Source organism: Sciurus carolinensis, chromosome 13, assembly GCF_902686445.1.
Source record: "Sciurus carolinensis chromosome 13, mSciCar1.2, whole genome shotgun sequence".
Classification (NCBI taxonomy): Eukaryota; Metazoa; Chordata; class Mammalia; order Rodentia; family Sciuridae; genus Sciurus; species Sciurus carolinensis.
The window spans coordinates 17,576,826-17,584,871 of NC_062225.1; positions in this window are offsets into that span (position 1 = coordinate 17,576,826).

Here is an 8,046-nt window from a genome sequence, read left to right on the forward strand (position 1 = left end):
CAGGAGCTGTGCAGGGAGGAAAGGGAAGAGCTGCCGGCACCTTGGAATGGATGGGCCTGTGCTCCTGGATTCTCAGGTCACAAGAAGTGAGAGTGGCTCGCAGACCCAATTCAAGCCACATTTGAGAAGGGAGGGTGGCAGAGATGGAGCCAGTGGGGTTGTCTAAGCCAACCACGAACAGGGCCAGCTAAAGGAGCAATGAATTCTCTGTCAAAAGGAGGCTGAAGTTGATTCTTAGGTCCTGTGGAGGGAGCGAAGAAATGACCAGCGTGTGAGTCAAGGGAACTCAGCGGGGCCCATCAGGGTTAGGGTTCTCAAAAGAAAACCCCAAGAGAAAATCAACTTTTAATACCTCCAAACCTGGGGAACACAACACCATCTTAAAATGGTACCAGTCAGGTGAAAAAGTTCCTGGCCCCCTCCCATTTTTACTTCCTCAGGGTACCATCCTGAAAGATTAGAAAATTGGGATAGAAACCAGGTGACTTGAGAGGCTGAGGCAGGAGGACCCCAAGTTTGAGACCAGCCTCAGCAACTTAGTGAGGCCCTAAGCAACTTAGAGAGTTCTGTCTCAAAATAAAAAACAGAAAGGACTGGGGAGGGAACTCAGTGGGAGAGAGTCCCTGGGTTCAATCCCCAGCACTAGGCGGGGAGAAAACGGGTGGAGGTGGGTGGACTTGAGCTGGAGACGGAAAATAGATTACACCTTTCCCCTTATCCCCATATCTCATAGCAGACCCTTGTAGGGAGAGGGGAGAAGGCTTGAAATCAAGTTAGGGCTTCTGAGTACTTCGAACAGACATAAGGGCTGAATTGAGACTGTGCTGATGACTTAAAGTGATGACCTCTTTTTACTTAAAAGTAATCAGAAAAATAATGGGCTTGCTGAGTTTAATGCAGGCAAAGGGAAAGAATTACTGCCCCACCCTGATGAGGGGATTTAAAACTAAAGTTAGGATTATAACTCACAAATCCTGCTTGTTCAACACACACTTAGATTAATAATATGATAGTCCTGTAATTTGTTAATAAGCACCTTATTTTTTGTCTGTAGAAGGTTACTGTCCCCCAACACTCTGCAGAAATTTGTGTCTTTGGTTAGCTTTGTCCTTTAAAATGTGTCAAGAGCAGGGTTTAGTGATACAAGCCTGCAATCCCAGTTACTCAGGAGGCAGATCACAAGTTCAAGGTCAGCCTGGGCAACTTAGTGAGAGCTGGTTTAGGATAAAAAGGCCCAGGGATGTAGCTTGGTGGTAAAGTATTGGCCTAACATGCAGAAGACCCTGGGTTCAATCCCTAGTACCATTAATAAGAAAAATAAAAGAAAAGTCAATGTCCTAATTTTTTTTAAAAAATAGGGCATCTCTCACAGACCTTCACTTCAAGGCCCCAGGAAATCTCTTGAACTTTGTTGAATGTTCCTTTTCACTACATGCATTTTCAGAAACAGAAAAGTATCTCCAACTCCTAGGGACCCCAGTTTTCAGCTGACTCTGGCACTGGTAGTGATCTACAAGAGATACCTGTGACCCTGCCTTCCAAATACACCATCATGGAAGGAAACTTTCCTGATCAGGTCAAGGTGTCAAACTCTGCAGCAATGCTAATAGAATCTGTCCTCCAACCCAACCATACAAGTCAGGGAACTTCTGGAAGGCAGAGTCTAACACAGAGATGCTCAGCCTATTTTGCAGATGAATACATTTCTACCATTTTTAAGTTAGTCAACAGTCTTAAGAAGCTCTTTAGGGCACAATGGACTCCACCTTGTGGTCATACTTGGGAACTGCACCACTATTGTTCATGATCCTATCCTTGAGAGCATGATTACCATTCACTCTTTCCTGGTCCCTCTCATACATTCAGGTCTCTTAAAAAAATAAAAACATACTAAGATAAAGTCTATTTCATGGGACCCTCACTCATCTTAAACATAATTGACCTCAAATCAAATATATATTTCCTGTACATACTCTTCAATCAAAATCCTATTTTCATTAATTTTTACAAAGCCACCTGGCCAGGTAGGTAAAACATTTTCACACTTAATCCTTATAGTAACTGGGAGACACAAATGTTATTATCCTCATTTCACGAATGAGGAAATTTAGCCCTACAGAGTCAGTGAGTTTCAGGAACTCACCCAAGGTCACCACACATTTTATTTTGGGGGAAGTAGAAACTTGAATGAGATCTAATAGGTCCAGAATACGGACTTTTCCCACCAAACCACACTGACTCTTAGTTGGGAATATTTGCATCTACTTTGATTTTCAAGCTGGAAAATAGTAAAGGGATCTTTTTTTAAGTTGGATTCTTTTGATTTGATCTTTTTAGTTGTACATGACAGAATGTATTATGACATATTATACATGCATAAAGTATAACTTCCCATTCTTTTTAAAGTTTTTTTAGTTGTAGATGGACACAACACCTTTATTTTATTTATCTATTTTTATGTGGTGCTCAGGGTCAAACCCAGAGCCTCACACGTGCTAAGTGAGCACTCTGACGCTGAGTCACAACCCCAGCCCTAATTTCTCATTCTTGTGGTTGTGGATGATGTGGAGTTACCCTGGTCATGTATTCATATATGAACACAGGAACATTATGTCCTATTCATTCTACTGTCTTTCCTATTCCCATCCTCGCCCCTTTCTCTTCACTCCCCTTTGTCTAGTCCAATGAATTTCTATTCTCCCCCTCCCACTGTGTATTTGCATTTGCATATCAGAGAGAACATTTAGCCTTTGGTTTTTTTGGTGTTGGCTTATTTTATTTAGCTTGACAGTCTCCAGTTTCTTCCATTCACCTGCAAATGCTATAATTTTATTCTTTATTATGGCTGAGTAATATTCCATCGTGTACATATACCACATTTTCTTTATCCATTCAACTGTTGAAGGGCACGTAGGTTGATTCCATAGCTTAGCTGTTGTGAATTGAGCTGCTATGAACATTGATGTGGCCATGTCACCATAGCATGCTGATTTTAAGTCCTCTGGGTATATGCTGAGGAGTGGGATAACTGGGTCACAGAGTGGTACCATTCCAAGTTTTCTGTGGAATCTCCATACTGTTTTCCAGAGTGGTTGCACCAATTTGCATTCCCACCAGCAATGTATGAGTGTACCTTTTTACCCACATCCTCGCCAACACCTGTTGTTGCTTGTATTCTTGTTGATTGCCATTCTGCCTGAAGTGAGATATAATCTCAGTGTAGTTTTTAAAATATTTTTTGAGTTGTGGATGGACACAATACCTTCATTTTATTTATTTATGTTTCTGTGGTGCTGAGGATCCAACCCAGTGCTCACACGTGCCAGCAAGGGCTCTACCACTGAGCCACAACCCCAGCCCTCAGTGTATTTAATTTGCATTTCTCTAATTGCTGGTGATGTTGAACATTTTTTCATATATTTGTTGACTGATGGTATTTCTTCTGCTGTGAAGTGTCTGTTCAACTCCTTAGACCATTTATTGATTGGGTTATTTGGATTTTTGGTGTTAAGTACACCTATCCTTTATGACTATCTAAATACTCCATATAGAATAAATTATTTAAATTAACTTAATTTCAACTCCAAAACAACAGGATTTTCCACCTCAGGCTATCCTTGGGAAGTCCACAGAAGACCATTATGGATCATCATTTGTCACTGCCAAGGTTATCCGTGTCCCAGTTTACCTGGTTCCCTCAGTTCTGGTAGCCCTTCAGCTTTAGTGCCACCCTTGAGAACATGGCTACTTGGTGAGTCTAGAAACAGCTGTGGAGACAGCTGTTCCTCTTTGAGGTCTGGCCACTCCCTTGGGATAGTGTCCGAAAGCCAGACATGGGACTCAGCTGTTGCAGGACGCTGGAACCACCACCTCCGCTTAAAGCAACATTTTAGCGTGGGCAGAATCCACCACCCCAGCCTGTTTAACTTCCCTTGAAGCCATTTCCCTCTCTCTCCATATACTCAAGGGGTTTAGATTTTTGAAAACAAAGCCAGGAAGGGAGGTGTTTTGCTGGCAACTTCTGCTTTCAGCCTGCCACAAAGCACCCCTGAGGAAAGCAAAACAAAGCCGGCTACCTGCTTGAGGAGGGGAAAGATATGGGAAAACACGGGGGGGGGGGGGGGGGGGGCGGGGGAACACCACATTCACAGCTCAAAAAATTACCACACTTAAAGAAGCCCCAGGATGATACAATTTCATAAAACGTTAGCTTAGACATGAAGTCTGTGGGTCACACATGGATGCTAACACAGTCTGGCACCATCAATGGGCAAAATTCTGTTTATTTTAGATGTGCATTTCCAAAGTTTTGGTGAAAACGGGTGAATGAGTAGACATTATTACAGCAACTGCCTTGGCTTTTCCAGCCTTACACTCTCTCCCACCCCTAGGGAAATCTCTTTCCTGACTGTTGTTTTATCTAGTACATCTATAGGATCAATCTGTTGCTGCGAGGGAGACCGAGGAGGTCCGAAGGAGATCTCTATTTGAACTTTTCAGGTCCATTGCAGAAAAGAATTTAAGGATGACTCAAGTTTTAGTAAAGCGAGGAAGAGCTTTATTAGAAATGAAGAGCAAAGCTGCGTGCTCTCAGAACAGAATGTGGGCGATCTCACATGGTGCTGGCCAGCTACAGTGGTGCACGCCTGTAATCCTGGCAACTTGGGAGACTGAGGCAGGAGGACTTACAAGTTCAAAACCAGGCTCAGCAACTCAGTGAGACCCTGTCTGAAAATACAAAATAAAAAGGACTGGTGAGGTAACTCAGTGGATGAGCACACTGTCCTCACTCAGGTCAGTTTCCTATGCACACATTTCCCTTTCTCTCAGTGAAACAGGAGGATAAGGGCCAAGCAAAGTTCATTCCTCTTCACTGTCCCCTTGTGCAAGTTTCCAAATGCCTGCTGAAGTCCTTGACATAGGGTTTCCTTTGCAGAAGTTGCCACTTGCTACTACCAGCTCACAGACAAATGGATTGGAATGAGCCCCCGTCCTATGTGCAAACATTCTATTGGCCAACTAGTCCTTCTGAAGTAACTTGGAATGAAAGTTCTGACCAGCAAGTCTATTAAATAGTGACCAGTTGAACAATCTGCTCATCTCTCCAAGGCTTTAAAGACACAAGGGGGGGTTGGGGATATAGCTCAGTTGGTGGAGTGCTTGCCTTGTGAGCACAAGGCCCTGGGTTCAATCCCCAGCACCCAAAAAAAAAAAAAAAAAAAAGACACAAGGGGGTTGATATTGAAGGAGGGTAAAAGCAGAGGTAGAAAGAAATAGTTTAGGTACCATACTGAGTCTCTAAGAAAGTAAATCAGGTCATCAGGAACTCTGTTGGTCTAATGCACTCCTATAGCAGGTGAGCGTTCCAGTGGTTGGGGAATAGATGAAGTAAGTATAGATGTTTTTTCTCTTCTCCCTCCCTTCCTACCACTCCCTCTTCACTTTTCTTTTTTTTTTTTTTTTTTTTTTTTTGTTCGTTTCTTTGTTTTTTGACGGTGGTGGTAATGGGGGGGCGAATGACCTCCCTATTTGAGTTTGAGGTGAATCCCCCACAAGAGTCTTGGCAGAAGGGAAGACTACAGTTCCCACTATGGAAGCTGAGAGGGTCAGGCACTTTCCAGCCCCACATCCTGGAAGTGGGAGCTTGAGCACATGATGATTGTGATAGCAAATCAGAGACTCAGAGCCCACTGAGAAAAACTTTACTACAGCAGCATCAAATGTAAACAGTGGCAGTATTTGTAGGTAGTGGCCATGATGCCAATCATAGTATGCTAGCCAGAGAAAAGCTGCAAGCCTATAGAAAAGTTGAAAGAGTATACAGTGATTAGTAAATAGTTATCTATTGCTGAAAAAAAAATCTCCAAACATTGTAGCTAAACAGAACAATGCTGGGGTATATATCTCAGTGGTAGAATACATGCCCTGGGTTCAATTTCCAGTACAAAAATAAAGTACATCATGATGGTTGACTTTAAAACTTAGTCTACACATTACAACATTAGGATGGGAAGGTTTTAGCTGAGTATCTTGCTGTCTGATCTCCCTGGGTTTGTTTCTAGGCCTGGTTCTCTAACTTTCCTGGTACAAGGAGTATAACCAGGCACAGTCTCCAGGCTTACTTTACCTGCACTTCCTTTACTTTACACTTACCAGAGGAAACAAAGAAGCTCTCTCTTCCTTCCTCATTCTCAGATATCCCTAACAAAGGCTCAAACCATATTAGGTAGGCTCATATACCCAGTCCTTGGGAAATCTTTGCAGACAAGAGGAAAGGGATTATCATTGGTTAGGCCTGGGCTCCCTGCTGCCCCTTCTCCATACCAGCCCAAAGAAGTGTCCTACTAAGGAACCACCTCAGTAACTGAATGCAGACAATTCCTCAAAGGAAAGATTACTTGTCAGGCAAAAACAAAAGATGCTCACAACACAAATTATAGAATTTCAGAGCTAAAAGGAAGCAGGGAACTCATCTATTTCTTCTTTCACAGGTGAGGAAGACATACAGGGTATAAAATGATAAAGGCCATGAGAAAAGTTGAGGACTACCAGAGGCAAAGGAGGAGAGAGAATGACTCTGATTGAGAATCTAAAGGAAGGTTAGATGAAGGTGGGGAGACTTGACTTGGGACCTGACATACACAAAGTGTTATGTGTTTGTCTTATACTTACAGCAGAATTACTAACTTCCTTTCTGGTCATAGTCTGTTTATCTCAAGTTGTTCCAGCATCCATAACTTCCTTGGCTTTTTGAGTTCTTACTCACTGGGCTTTGATTTCTCTTTGAAGTTCCCTTCATGACTTAGGGCCCCAGTTTCTACTGGCCAGACCTGGCTGCCTGTTTGAACTTGGTCCAGGTCTCTGTTCAGCCAGGGGTATTAAGTGGAAAAGTCCCAAATCTCAGCTTGTGGCATTAAATGACTCGCCTGGATGTCTTCCCTACGTGTACTGAGATGAAGGGTCACAAACACAAATGCCTTCAGGTGTCAGGAAAGTAACAAATGTGTGAAGTATCTAGCTGCTACTTAACACGCAAATGGTTTATTTATTTATTTATTGGCACTAGGAATGAACCCAGGGCCTCACACAGGCTAATAAAGTCTTACTTAAAAACAAAAGCAGCCAAGAAAGATTACTTGTCAGTGACTTGGGAGACTGAGACAAGAGGATTCCAAGTTCAAAGCCGGATTTAGCAACTTAGTGAGGCTCTAAGCAACTTAGATTCTGTCTCAAGACAAAAAATTAAGAGGGCTGGAGATGTAGCTCAGTGGTTAAGGCACCACTGGATTCAATTCATAGTACTAAAAAAAAAAAAAAAGCAAACAAAACCATCTGAGGGCTAATTGCCGCTTTTGCTATAAGAAGTTTGTGATTCTTGGACTAGATAAATTGATACTCTGAGTTGTAGTGACAGGTTCAAGAAAACCTAAGTCCTTTATCTCCTAACTGCATGGGATCAAAAGAAACTGCAAAGGAATTCCAATCCTGTCCAAGGTTTACATTTACAGACTGGTTTTATGAACTGTTGGGGCATTCTGTAGAAATCAAAAAATGTTGCTGGGAGAAAATCATAAGGGAGGGTCTGACATAGGTTACAAAGTGACCCCCTTCCCCACAACTGCCGGGTAATAGTTCCTCTATGCTTCAGGGGCTCAGTGGCAGAGCATTTGCGTAGAACGCGTGAGCCCCTGGGTTCAATCCCTAGTACCTTCCCAAATTACAAAAACCACCCTCTATGCTTCAGGATTCTGCTCAGCGGTAATGAGGCTCCTAGGTATCAGGGCTCCCACGTCCCCTCGGCCTCCATCACCGACTTCCCATTAGCCCAGGCTGCTCAGATGTTCATTTGTCCCTCCTCTCCCTCCTTTTCTGAGCCTGCCTGCGTCCCACCTCTTCCCTGAAGCTGTCCCCTGTCGCCGGGCCGAGCGCTCGCCCTGCGGCGCCTGCCGCTGACAGACCACAGCACCTGTCGCGATCTGCGTCAGGCCACCAGGTTTGGACGCGAATGTAAACAGACGCTCACTAAGCACGGGCCCGCCTCCCCGG